At 32.5% G+C, this 14,237-nt stretch overlaps 1 protein-coding gene across 1 annotated transcript in view; it reads right to left on the bottom strand.

Moving 5' to 3' along the window:
* Positions 1–13,039, bottom strand: part of LOC142345026 (uncharacterized) — a 79,505-nt gene extending 66,466 nt beyond the window's left edge. Inside the window, exon 1 of the mRNA XM_075397110.1 lies at positions 12,870–13,039. The gene's annotated coding sequence lies outside the window, so the exon portion shown is untranslated. The remainder of the gene's footprint in view (positions 1–12,869) is intronic.
* Positions 13,040–14,237: the final 1,198 nt, after the last annotated feature.

The raw sequence follows: 14,237 nt of genomic DNA, 5'->3' as shown, positions 1-14,237 counted from the left end.
CCGCCTCCGTTTGTTGAGTTTTGAATACTAAAAAACAAGTCTTTTTTTATTTAATAAAGTCAGTTATCCTTGAATACTATTTTAGATCACAAACACAAACTCGAACTCAATGGTTCAACTTTTAGGTAAAGTGATCGGCCATTTTTCACAATTTTATTATACTTGCTTGTCCAAAGCCATACCGTCTCCGGTTGTTGAGTTTTGATCACTGATAAAGAAGAATTTTGTTTCATATTCCACGAAAAGTACTTCTCTGGAACCATTTGGTGCCCATTGAGTGTAAGCAGACGTTCAAAACAAACAAAATGTGTTCACCTAAACACCTAAATTTAAGGTTTTTGTTTCAGCTCTCAAATCCAACAAGACTGTTTCACTTAATTTTGTTGAGAAACGTTTCATGAGGTTGATTTAATTTTTTTTTCATCAGATAAACAATGACCAAATGAAATTCAATAAAATTAGGAAGAAGTTAATATAACAAAAATTGCAAAATCATGTAGCGCTAAATTTTTAATGAATGAAAAGTTCACAATTACAGTCTTAGCTGTGAACACATCCTGAGCCGAAGCTAAATTTAATATGAAACTCAACTAACGCATGTCCTTCTGGCAAGCTATCCCAGCAGTTTTCAGCCTTTACAAATTTTGAAACGTAAAGATTCATAAAAAGTTGTGTATTACCTGACAACTGAAACAACAGGTGACTCTGAATAAACATACAAAAACAACTATATAGAGTAAAACCTAAGTTTTTTGGATAATGTAGGTACGTTCGTAAAAATGTTTGTTTCCATTAAGGTACACACTAGGCAATTTTGAAGGAAGCTTGTTTCTATAAAGTTTATATTATAGACATAGTACAACGCCATTGTGAACCAGTCAATGTTTTTGCTATACAATCCTTCATATTCGAAATTTTGAAAAAGTTTGCGTGTCATATCTATCAATTAATTGCAAATGGAATCAGATATCATACATTGAATGAACAAAGAAACAGCATTTGAACAAAAAAGACTTAAGTTTGTGACTGATCCCCTCATAGGGGAAAAAAGTATACAAAATTTGCACTTCAAAAAAAGAACATAGCAATGAAACTTATTTGAAGCTCTAAAAATCAGACTGGTTCGCGAAACAGTAAAACTCTACATTGATTTATTTAGTTAAATATCAACCTGATATATCGTGCCATGGATTTTTAAATGGTTAATTAACAAATTAACATTGAGTTGAAAATTACTGAGTTAATGTATACGACAAAGTTTTTTATATCTTTGAAAAAACTTCAAACACTTAATGATTTGTTGAAAATATTGACGGGTATATTCTATCGGTCTGTGTCAGTCAGGACAAATTAATTTGAGATAGATAAAAGCTTCTGTTGATTATGCTTAACGAGTCTCTAGAGATAAGAAATGTTTTCATTTTTTAGAAAAACAGAAACACATTCTTGTAGACAGTTAGTACACAATAGGTAAAAATTGAAGGTATTAAAAGGAAGTAGTAGTAGGTACTAGTGTAACTTAGAACCAATAAGTAGTTGTAGTAGTTAGTATTAGTATCTAGTTGTAGCTGTAGGTAGTACTAGTAGGTAGCAGTAGTAGTAGTAGTAGTAGTAGTAGTAGTAGTAGTAGTAGTAGTAGTAGTAGTAGTTGGTACTAATTGTAGATAGTAGTTGTAGATAGTAGTAGTAGGCAGTAGCAGTAGTAGGTAGCAGTAGTGTTGTGTTCAGTTCCGAGATGTTCGTCAGGCTTCATAACCCAATAATATGTTATATAAACTCTGCTGCTTTCAATTTCAATTTCCAGTGGATGTTACTCTTTCCGATGCTCTATCAAATACCGTTACGGTTATTTTATTCTATAACGTTGACAGAACAATAAGTAATCCAAAAAATTAACACAGGGTTACTGAATGCACAGGAAATTTGATTCAAGAACGAACAATAATGAACTCATTCGATTTTTGTTGGCTTGAGGTGCTCTGGTAATTTACTTCCACTGTTTAATAGTTGAGTATATGTCTATTCAGTATGTTGGAACCATTTACTGAAGAAGCGATTCGCTTTTGTTTAAGATTTCAGGCAAATCACGAATTATCATTAGTGTTATTTCCAATACGCAAACAAGACTTATACACTACTGACTGAAGCTGTTTCTAGCAACCCCCGCAGATACAGAGGTTGGGTTTCTTCTTGCTTAATTGATCAAGTGGCTGATTAACTTTTGAAAATTTAGCTATTTTTACAGTTCCAGTGGAAACTACTCTTCTTGTACATCATTACAGTTTTTGTCTGATTCAAGCTCTTGATGAATTCCTATCATTCTACTTTATTGAACTAAAAAGTTCAGCTGCTCCTGCGTATCATAGTTTTTCTACCAAATTTTTCGGTTTTTTACAGAATTGATTCTTTTTACTTAGCTCAATTTTTTGTTTATCTCTCAACAATTTATCCCAAGTACAATTTTCCTGTAAATAATCTTGCTCAATCCTAGAAGGGTAGCTGAATAAATGTAAGGAAATATGTTTTCAAAAAAAGCATGCTCAGAACATCAAAAAGTTGTTTTTGTCTTCTGTGTTGCAACATTTTATCATTTTCTTGCCAAGGATTCAAAGACAAAGAGCATGAATTCAATTTCTTTTCTGTAAAAAATCTTGATAGTTTTTAATATGGTAGCTAGCTAGGTGTAGAAAATTCAGATTTTCAAAAAGCATGCTCAGAAAATCAAAAAATTGTTGTCCTCTTCGGTTGTGATATTTTGCTTGTCAATGTTTAGAGGACAGAGTTTATCAGCGCTGAAGGTCAAAATCTGTTTACAAGATATAATGTTATTGGATCGTGGAGACAAATAACAACATTCTTCAAGGCAATTAAATTGTCCTCCATGGACTTATCTCCCTCTCTCTCGTTCTCGTCTGATTGCAAGCATATAAATACATAAATACATAAACACATTCAGACATAAATACATACATTGCAATGTATAGATATAGAAAAACATAAACACATAAAAACAAAAACGTCTTAACAACTACACACATTTACAATTTCTACCCACAAACATACATTTCAGCTTATACTCATACAAACATATTACTAAACTTAAGCACAGTTATATTTACTTACAAACCAATATACACTTCCATATATACTTTCAGTATATTCATGAATACGCATAATTATATACATAAAACTTTCATTCTTTCCTTTCTTTCAATTGTTCATTCTGACATGAAAATTACAATTTTGAACACATGCAAGCAAATATACGTACTGTTTTGATAGAAATATACATAGTTTCATATGTATATAAAAAACAAAGCCAACCTTTCCACATCATACTGAACATTTGCAAAAGTATTGTTAACAAAAACTGCTTCTGACTACTCTTTGACTTAATTCAGACTACTTCAGAAACTGAGTTTTTCCGGTCCTATTTGGTTGAACAAATGAAGTCAACAAAAAAATCAGTTTTGAGTGCTCTTTCATAGCGCAAAATCCATTTCAGACCATTCTAGGACTTTTAAAATTTTTGAAAAACTTTTCTCAAAAATCAAAATTTTTTACATGTTTCGACCCCAATACTTCTTAGGTGAAAAAAAGTGAAGTCAACAAAAAATCACTTTTGAGTGCTCTTTCATAACGCAAAATCCATTTCAGACCATTTTAGGACATCGAAAAACTTTGAAAAAATTTCGAAAAAATTTTAGAAATATTTTGTTTCGACCCCTATACTATTTAGGTGAAAAAAAGTGAAGTCAACAAAAAATCGCTTTTGAGTGCTCTTTCATAGCGCAAAATCCATTTCAGACAATTTTAGGACATCGAAAAACTTTGAAATTTCGAAAAAATTTTAGAAATATTATATGTTTCGACCCTTTTACTGCATAGGTGAAAAAAAGTGAAGTCAACAAAAATCACTTTTGAGTGCTCTTTCATAGCGCAAAATCCATTTCAGACCATTTTAGGACTTTAAAAAATTTTCAAATTTTTTTGCAAAAAATTTTTGAAAATTTTGAAATTTATTCCAAGTTTAAGGCCCGATAGTAAAACTTTTAGTTCTATAGAAAATGAGTTTTTACCGTCGAGCCAAGGAGGAACTGCTCTAGGTTGCCTTAACACCAGCACACCAGCAACCGGCAGCTGCTATATGACTGGAGGGAGGGGGGTCCGGACAACCCCTCCTGCAAAGAACTTTACCACCGAAAAACTGATTTTCTCTCAGTGAAATCAAGTTTTTTGTTTAAGTTTCACCAGTCAACGTATCACAAGGAAAATATCTCAGACTGGTGAAACTTAAACAAAAAACTTGATTTCACTGAGAGAAAATCAGTTTTTCGGTGGTAAAGTTCTTTGCAGGGGGGGGGGGGTCCGGACCCCCCCCCCCCCCTCCAGTCATATAGCAGATGAGCTTACTACTGACTACAACTGAACAGTCCTTCCAACAGCCTTTCTTATATAAAATATATTAATCATTTGGCTAAAATTTTGGTGAAACTGTGATATAAATATAAATAAAAAACTTAAAGACTGAGAAGAGTGGAATGTAATTTGAAACATCGGACTGCTGTTATTGGATAACTTTTGCCAATGAACTTGGCAGGCTATGAAAGAACACAATTAAAATATGTTTTTCAGCTGACAAATTTCTATGATTCAATTTATAGGCTCATGCATTTTTCCCAGGGAGTATAAAATTAACAGAGAGCTATAAAAAAAGATGCAAATTGAAAAATGAAACTAACTCCCAAAAGTAGTCCAATAAACAGTGAGGTCATCAAAACTGAGCAAAATGTGGGTCAAAGCTAGACGTATTACTCCGTAATAAGATGGCCATCTGAGGCAATAGATGAAATGTTTTCAAATAAAGATTTCAAAACGAACGCCAGCGATTTGATTTCTCAAACATTTAGCCCGTAAAAATTCCTCGACTTAATAAATTTATGCCTTAATAATTTTTAAAGTTTAATATTATTTATGTCTATGTTATGGGAAAACATTCATTACGCCACAGAGGTATACCCAAATCGTCACGGGCCAATATGCCCGATCTGTGTATCTCGTGTTCATTTTTCCTACGTTAATACATTGAAAACGCAACAAAATTACAAAAAAATGGCTACTTTAGCAAGAACAGGCAAAAGTGATGGGAATTGTGCAAGCCGTGTTCGCAAAAGCGCCAAATTTTAGTCGCAAATTTAAAGTACAAGCTATGTTTCCTATCTTTTGCGCGCTATGTATCACAAATCTGCTCCATTTACTTATCTCTTTTTCGCACGCAACGTAACTCAATTTCGCACTATAATTCGCAATTAAGTTTTATTTAAGGCGCGTTTTTGAGCTTAAAAGTGGTTATTAATGCATTATTACTACTAGTAGTACTTAATTATTACTTTATTACTACTTATTAAAGGGTTCCTACTCCGGTTCATTGAATCTACACCAGTAAATCAACTGGAAGATATGGCCAGCGCAAAATCGGCCAGTCCCACATTAATACCCAAAACTTAATATGGTAACTTAAAAACTTAAAATACCCAAAACTTAAAAAAAATCGATGGCTCGGCTTTTCTAACTGAACCATAGCTGGTTTGCAGACCGGAGGGTGAAACAGTGCAACTACTACTACTACTGACAGGAAAGTCTGGGAAATTACTCTAAAGTTGCTTGTTTTAAATGATTTTGAAGCTTTAAAAGCTTCAATTAAAACTTTATTACAGTATTTATTACACAGTATTAGCATGCTCGAAAAGCGCGCGTTTAATTAGGCTAATTGGCTGTTTAGAGATACTATTAAGGCGAATAATAGATACATAAATGGAGCGGAAACGTGCTACAATACTTGTCACCTATTTTAGAATTTTAAAGTATTTATATTTCGCTAAAATGGCGCAACCCTTTTTCCGAAAAATAAGATACAAAGGATGTCTCCTAATTTGGTTCCTTTTATGCATCTAATTTTCGAACGATTTTTACTAAGGCCGAAATTTTGGTGTTCACCGCTGCGGTGTAATGTTCACAGTACAACTAACGTCATTGGAAAATAACCAATGATGAAAACTATTTTTTTCCTCGGTTATGTGAACCATCAACTCTCCGATTAAAACACAAAATTCAGGGGAAGAGTAGACGCCAACTTAAATTTTGCATTTTTGAAAAAAAAACTGATGATGATGTGAATTCTTGGCTTTTTAGTCATTTCATTTGTAATTTTTGGATTGCGATTTTGAGTGGTTGACAATAGAAGGTTTACAAAGATTGAAAGACATCAATTACGAAAATCTTCCATATATCATTATTATCTATTTAATCTATATGCTTCAATTTTTCGTGGTGTGACTTTTCAAACAAAACTTTGTTGGGCGAATCATCAAAACAAACCAGTGCCGCGCGGCACGAGTCAATATATTCTTTGTCGTAAACTATTAGTTTAAAAAGTTAATATTCCATCAGCAACAAATATTGATCAAATATAATTTTGTTTTCGTAAGACTCTCATATGAAATATGATCTAAAATCCGAATATTGGCCACAACTTAGCATTTGCCAAGTCAACGTCCGATACTCAACGTCTTCGATTCTATAGGTTATTGGTTTGCTAAAAACTGTTCATCAGTTTGTGAAAAAGAAATGCTTCTATAAATTCATGATAGGAAACCTGGCTGTTTTTCTGGAGTAAAAAAACTTTTTACAAGATTGTCTACCAAAACCACTGACGATTTGTTGGATTCTTCCACAATATGTTGACATGTTCATAAGTGGACTGTTCATTTATAATGAACGGACGTTTGTCTGTGCTAGAATTGAAAATTACATGTTGGAGTTATTTTTTTATTAACCACTATCTCAAACTGCAAATGGCGTCAAAACTTAACAATCCAAATTGAAAAACTGCTTAAAAAATATGACAGTCTATCTAAATTGGATTTAGCAGACTGAAGAAGTAGATATGAAATGGCAATATTTGATGTCGGGTAACTCTATATTTTATAGAGGTTTTTTTGGGTTAGTGCTGCCCCAATCCGCTTTCCCCTTGGCCTCCCACAGCACGTTATACACCACAGAGACGGAGCACATGCCATTTCATAAAATTTTGATGTACAAATATGACATTAGTTTTCATATTAGTTGAAGTTCATACCAATGTTTTAGGCTGCAAAATTTCACAGCAAAATAATAGAAAAATTAGAAAAAATCTTTTGCTTTTTATGTAAAATTTGAGAGGCATACTTAAACAAATCAAATGGTTTTGCCCTCACGTATTTTGTTTATTAATATATCTAGAATTTTATTGTATCACTTATAATTATATAGATTATATAGTGTATAGCAAGAAGAATCGGTAATGTGCGTTTGAACATAACGTTCCGACCTCGCTCAACCACATTTTTGACTTAATAGTGCACTAAATGAGGAAGAGATAGAAAATTTTCAAAAACCCAAATATGTATCTAAAATAAATGATGCATTTTTGATTTAAAAAAAAACGCTACAATTTAGCAAAAGGCCGCCAAATTGTTAGTTGCCGAACATTTTCATAAGAACAAGAGCCAAAAAATCCCTCATCTATGTATATGATGTTCATATCAGCAATTTATTATGTCAGCACTACCTTTCAATTTGGAAACCAGGGAATTTCAAGAAAATTGTCCTGGTTGATAACACGGGTCAAAGAATTCAATAAGTTGAAGTTTAAATTAAAATTCAAACAGAAAATATACAAAAATTAGCTCTTATTTATAGTATCTATGCGAAAATATACAGAGAAATTTTAGATTGGCTAAAAATATTTTACATGATTGACATTCGAATAGATTTTAGTTCCGAATCCTGGAGATGATTTTCTATTTTCATCAACATTTCTTGAGAATCATTTATGGCCTAGGTACAATCGAGTTCATTAGTTGGGGTTCGGTGAATGTTAGAATCTGGTTTCTGTTGGTTGGAGAATTTACTTCTGACATATGATTGATAGATCAATAAGATAATGATAGCGCCAAGACTGAATTAGAATTGACTTTAGGTTTGTGGCCGTTATTTATTGACAAAGTTCGCCAGGTAAGTTCTTCTTTCGTTCTTTGAAACTTTAATAAAACTTCTAGGTTCTTGATGTTTGAAACCATCACAAATATTACAGAATATGTCCACAAAACAATGGAAGTGAGCTCAACGTTTACAAATTCTTTAACCTCTGTAACTCTTCGCAACAAGGAAAAATTAAAAAAAAATTAAATCGGACGCTATACGCTTGGCAAGCTTTCTGATGATAAAACTCACAATTATGTACAACAAATATATCCGTCGCCGAAAAGTGACTGAACAAAAAAAACAGTCGAGCATATAGTAGGGTCGGAACAATAACAATATTGTATTATAGTAGTATACACAATACTATTGGTAACTAGTTTCAAAAAGTGTTTTTTCCACTTTACATAATCCCGTTAAATTTAGCGTGGGTTGGCATGGTAGAAAAAAATATTGTGAGCATGCGAGAAAAAGTGTTTCTCCACAAACTTGGATAATACAATTTCAGTTGGATCTAATATGCTCCACCCTCAAAAGTCGTATATGACCCCATAGTTCTCAAATTTTCCTGATAAAGGGTGCTAATGCAATATATCCGCTATATATTTGAGATAAAAAATATAAAAATTTATAAATAAAAAAATTAAAAAATTATATAATTTTGAGCTGACATTATATAAAAATACATATGATCATATATATATATATATATATATATATATTTATAAATATGAATATATCTATATATATATATATATATATATATATATATATATATATAGATATACATAATTATATATACATATCAATATATATATATATATATATATATATATATATATATATATATAAATATATATATACAAATATATTTATATTCAAAATAATAGTTGCAGATTTTTGTTAAGAAAATCAAAAGCAATCAATTTTCAGACTCAATTAGAGCAGCTTTTGCATTTTTTGTAACTCTTAAATAACAGTTTAAGATGGTTCGAGTTGCATAAGTAACTTTGTCATGTTGCTCACGTATCTTATCTAAAATGCTGAAGTATCTATTCGTAAATATTGGATTTTTGACCAGTATAAAAGAGAATTCAGCCTCAATTAAATGGCGATTCCTTAAGCTTATGTTAAGCGTATTGGACGGTTTCAAACAACCAGCATCTATTTTGTTTTAAAACATTGATACTAGTCCTCTTACGCTCTCCCATTTTTCCTCCAGTATCTTTTTGTTTCTCAAAGTTTCATCTCTTGCCAATTTTTCGTCAAAAATTAGAAGAATTTTTTTCATATGAAGGAAGTTTTTTTACAACACGAAGTTCAATTTTTCTTAGAGTCAATAAGCAACACCAGCTGCAATTTTAAAAAAACTAGCATGTACTATCTCTGAAAGTATCTTGTAGAGATTTATATTCTTGACAGCAATATAAAAATCTTCCATGGGGGAAAAATGTTTTCTTTGGCAGTATTTCGCAGTTTTCGATACATTTGTTGAAAAAGATTTAAAAATTCTACAAAATGCTCCACAACTAAAACTTTTGCAATGAGAAAAATTGTCTCCAAACGTTTCTTCATTCTGACAAGTAGTTGTTGACAACAAATTCTGACTAAGAATTGAGTGAGGTAAATTTTAATATTATTAGAAGAAAATCAACTGAACGAGGAACAATGAAACAACTGATCTCAGTTTAAAAGGCAAAAATTTTAAGTCCTTCAATTGGCGGAAAACTTGATTAAACTTGCTAAGTTAATAGCAATGCTTGAAGTCTGGTGGAAGTTGGAATTTTAAGTTGAATAAATTCACACAAAATTAAAGGTCCAAAGTTATGATAGAAAATGTTGAGCAATTATTAGACATGATGTGGTTTTGAACTGTCGTTAAGTTTATTTTAGACCTAACCTGAAAAAAATTATGAAAAATAAAATTCACTTTTGTTAACAAAGAGACAAAAAGTGTTGAGTTTTGTACTGATTTCAAATCAATTACCAAATTTGATCAAAGGAATTACAGTGCGCCAAAGAAAAAAGTACGTCAATTTTCAGGGCGTCGAGTAGTTGCAAGCCGCAGCGAACCATGCCATTCATCCGCGCTGAGATGTAATCTTAGAAACCACAATCTGGTTATCGCGTCGAAGCGCGGCCACAAGCCCGCAGGGCTATCTATAATAGACTATTTATTTTCTGGCTGACTTGACGCTTTTTTAAGCAGTCGAATTGCTCTCCGATCGGCTGGCCTGGGGATTCATTACGTTGCTAAAAGTACAATACGATCGAGTAATTTTACTCTAAAAAGTAATTAGTACCCGCAATAATGTTTTTGGATTGGGTTCATAAGCGTCTGTGGACAAAGGTGACAACTGTGAAAAATAGTTTGAATTCGCTCAAAATCGGAAATGTTCGTCATATTTATTCGCAATTCTTAAAATTTGGCAATTTTGAATAAAAGTGACGGAATTTAAGTTCATCCAATCTTTGTTTATCTTTTGTAATATTCTCCAAAATTTTAACCTCACATTTATTCACAGTTGAAATTTTAGATAAAACCTGGCTATATGTGATGTTGGAACTTCACATATGTCCACTAAAGGCGGAAATTTCTAAAAGTCTCGTTTGGGACGAAATTTAACTTAAGGGTTTATGATCAATCATAATTATAGGGTTGCTTGACATTATACCCAATGCCATTAGAACCAATGCCACTATAACCAATGCCATTATACCCAAAGCCAAAATACCCAGTGCCATTATTTCCAATGCCATTATACCCACTGTATTCAATATTTTCGTTCAATAATCCGACTACAAATTAGCGGCCGCTTTTAAATGTACGTTTTAACATACTCAAACGGATAATCTAATCCCATGTTTGGTTGTGATAGTTTCATATCAAGTCCCACATCACAACCAAATGCACACACGACAGCCATCCCAGCTGTTAACTGTATATCTTTTTATCACAATTGTTCTTAATTATTTCCTTTTTCATTCTTTTCTCTTATTCTCAGCTATTCTTAGAAAAAGATTCTTTGCCCTGTATTTCACATAACCAAAACCATAAAATAGTCCTATATAACAAAATCGGCCAGTCCCACATTGATATACAAAGCCTTTTTGAGCGAGGGATTTTTCGGAAAAAAATCGATGACTCGGCTTTTCTACTTTGTCTTTAAAGTTGTTTTTATTTAAATCACTCTGAATCTTTAAAAGCTTCAATTAAATCTTTAATAAAGTGCTTATTTTTACAAAGTATAAAATCACTTTTGCATGCTCAAAGTGCGCGCTTTTAATTAGACTTAATTGAGGATTAGAGATACTTTTAAGGCAAATAGTAGAGACCTAAAATGAGCGGAAACGTGCTACAATACTTGTCACCTATTTTACATTTTTAAAATTTATTTATATTTCGCAAAAATGGCGCAACCCTTTTTCCGAAAAATAAGATACAAAGGATGTCTCCTAATTTCGTTCGTTTTATGTATCCAATTTTCGAGCGAATTTTACTGAAGCGGAAATTTTGGGGTTCACTTCTGCGGTGTAATGTTCACAGTACAACTAACGTCATTGGAAAATAACGAATTATGAAAACTATTATTTTCTTAGTTTATATGAACCATCAACTCTCTGCGATTAAAACACAAATTTCAAGGGAAGAGTAGACGCCAACTAAAATTTTGCTTTTTTGAAAAAAAACTGATGATGATGCGAACTCTTGGCTTTTTAATCATCTGAATTGTAACTTGTGAATTTTGATTTTGCGTGGTTGACAATAGAAGGTTTGCATGCTCAATTTTAGTAGCAGTTGAGGTGTCACCGCCATTCAATGCAAAATTGTGTAAGATAAGCGGTGAATGCGGAAAAGTTTGTAAGATAAACGGTGAATGGGGTGAAATTACATAAGTCAGGTGGTGAATGCGGCGAAAAAATCATTATCGCCTGGTAACGGTGAAATTACGTAATTTCACCGCTGAATATAGCGATAAAATTACTTAAATTCACCTCTTGGAAAAAATGTCCAAATTATGTAAGATAAGCGGTGAATGCGATGAAATTACATAAATTCACCGCTTAACTTAGTGGTGAACTTACATAAATTCACCGCATAGAAAACGTTTCGAACTGTCTTTTTTCAATGAAGTTAAAATACATTTTTTAAAAGACGCACGGAAAGCTTACTCACGAATAATCATACATCTTCTTGAAACTTTTTAAGTGGTGAATTTATGTAATTTCACCACTAGAGCCAGCGGTGAACTTACATAATTTCACCGCATTCACCACATTTCACCGCTAAAATTTGTAATTTCACCGCTTATCTTACAAAAGTTCGACGCGTATTTTTTACATAAAGGAAAGTGAATTTGATTTAAATTCAAAACAAATATGCTAAATTTTAGCGAAGAAGTGGCGCAGTGGACGAACTAGTGGCTGACTTGCAGCAGGTGAGGGGTTCGAATCCGTGCAAGGACGGTAACTTCTAGAAAGAGGTGAAATGTGCATTTTTGTAAGTTCACCGCTTAATATAGCGGTGAACTTTCAAAATTTCACCGCATTCACCGCAAAATGTTGTAGGAGATTTGCGGTGAAAAAACCAACTTTTCACCGCTGATCTTACATATTTTTCTGATTTTTTCTCGACCCGGGAATTTTAGCAGTATTTTGTTTTCAATGGCACCAATATCTCTCTACTTTCCCCACCAATGAGGTCTTGGTACACAAATTCATTTTTTTGGCTTAAATATCTTCTTTGGTCTCCATTGTTCTGGAGCATGTTTTCGTTTCGCCAAAAATTGAATTTAAAAAATAAATATTTCCGGACCGCTGATGAAAGGTAAGCATTATATACTGACCTTCTTTTTCTGTCTGCTTCTTCAAATTAAAGGAAGCGTTTTTGTTTGTCTGTTGTGGACACTAAAAGAATACATTGACCGTGGAGAGTAATCGATAAGTTTATCTTTGAGTAGAAATTTTAGATAATTGATTTTCCAATTGATTGAAGAAGGAAGGAGTCCTTCTCCGCAAAGTTGGACCAATAATAAAGAGCGTGAGGCAGTAGTGGAACAGTCAGTTTAACAACCAACTCTCGTAGTGATAAAAACTATTGCACAGTTTGTAGATAGTGTAAATTTTTAGCGCCCTATGTATAGCATGATAATATGAACCAGTTGAAACAGTTTTGTGATTAGACAACAAGATTATGCCACTCTTTATCGCAACTTTTTCTATCAGGAGAGTGACATGAAAAAAGTGGCATAAACTCTAAATATTATGAATAAAACGGGCAAAATATATGCAAGTGAAGCCAACAAATAGTCACAGATTGTAAAAACATAGCAGGACAAGTCCTGAATTACAATCCAAAGAATTGAACTAATTAAGGAGCTGACAACTAAGATTTTATCAGCAAGAACAAAATAAGATAGACAAGTACGACCTTAATCCGATATGCGAGAAAATGCACAAAAAAATATATAAACAATTAAAAATTTCTGACTTAGTGTTTTAAGAATCTCTAACAAAAATACCAAAATTTTGACTCTGCGCATCCTTAGAATGGGTACAAAAAACAACAGCATTATGGAAATAATTGTCAGAAGTGAGAAAAGAGGCCAAAACTAAAGAAATTGCCAACAATATAGACAAGAGTACAATAAGATAAGGTAAGACAAATTAAGATAAGATTATGTAATATGAGAGAACCTCAAAACCATGCCAATATCCCTTACCACAGCATTTGAAAAATATCAGAAGTCGTAGAATACCTTCTAGCAGTTCTAATTAAGAATTGCTACTTTGGAGACTAATCGCCTGCCAATATCCCTTACCACAGCATTTGAAAAATATCAGAAGTCGTAGAATACCTTCTAGCAGTTCTAATTAAGAATTGCTACTTTGGAGACTAATCGATAAGACCCAAATAGAAACAACAAAACAAACAAAACTAAAAAGTAAACTGTCATTTTCTTGAAAAGTAATTCCCCAATATCAAGCGACGAAACCTGTCATTCTAGAAATTAAGTGATATAACAATCAAGTCCAAATATAAAAAATTATCAAAAGTTTGCTAAGGCTTTTTAAAAACAAATAATTTAGGAAGTCACGGAAAGCACCAGCTACGTAGTGCAACAATTATTTTCATTTAATTATTCCAGAATAGAAGCCGATGAGATCTGGTATTAATGACATGAGGTGATAAAACAGCAATTACTACAACAAAT

This window comes from Convolutriloba macropyga, chromosome 8, assembly GCF_964194025.1.
Source record: "Convolutriloba macropyga chromosome 8, txConMacr16.3, whole genome shotgun sequence".
Classification (NCBI taxonomy): domain Eukaryota; kingdom Metazoa; phylum Xenacoelomorpha; order Acoela; family Convolutidae; genus Convolutriloba; species Convolutriloba macropyga.
Note: the sequence above shows the minus strand (reverse complement) of the source record. Positions and strands in the feature narration are given on the sequence as shown.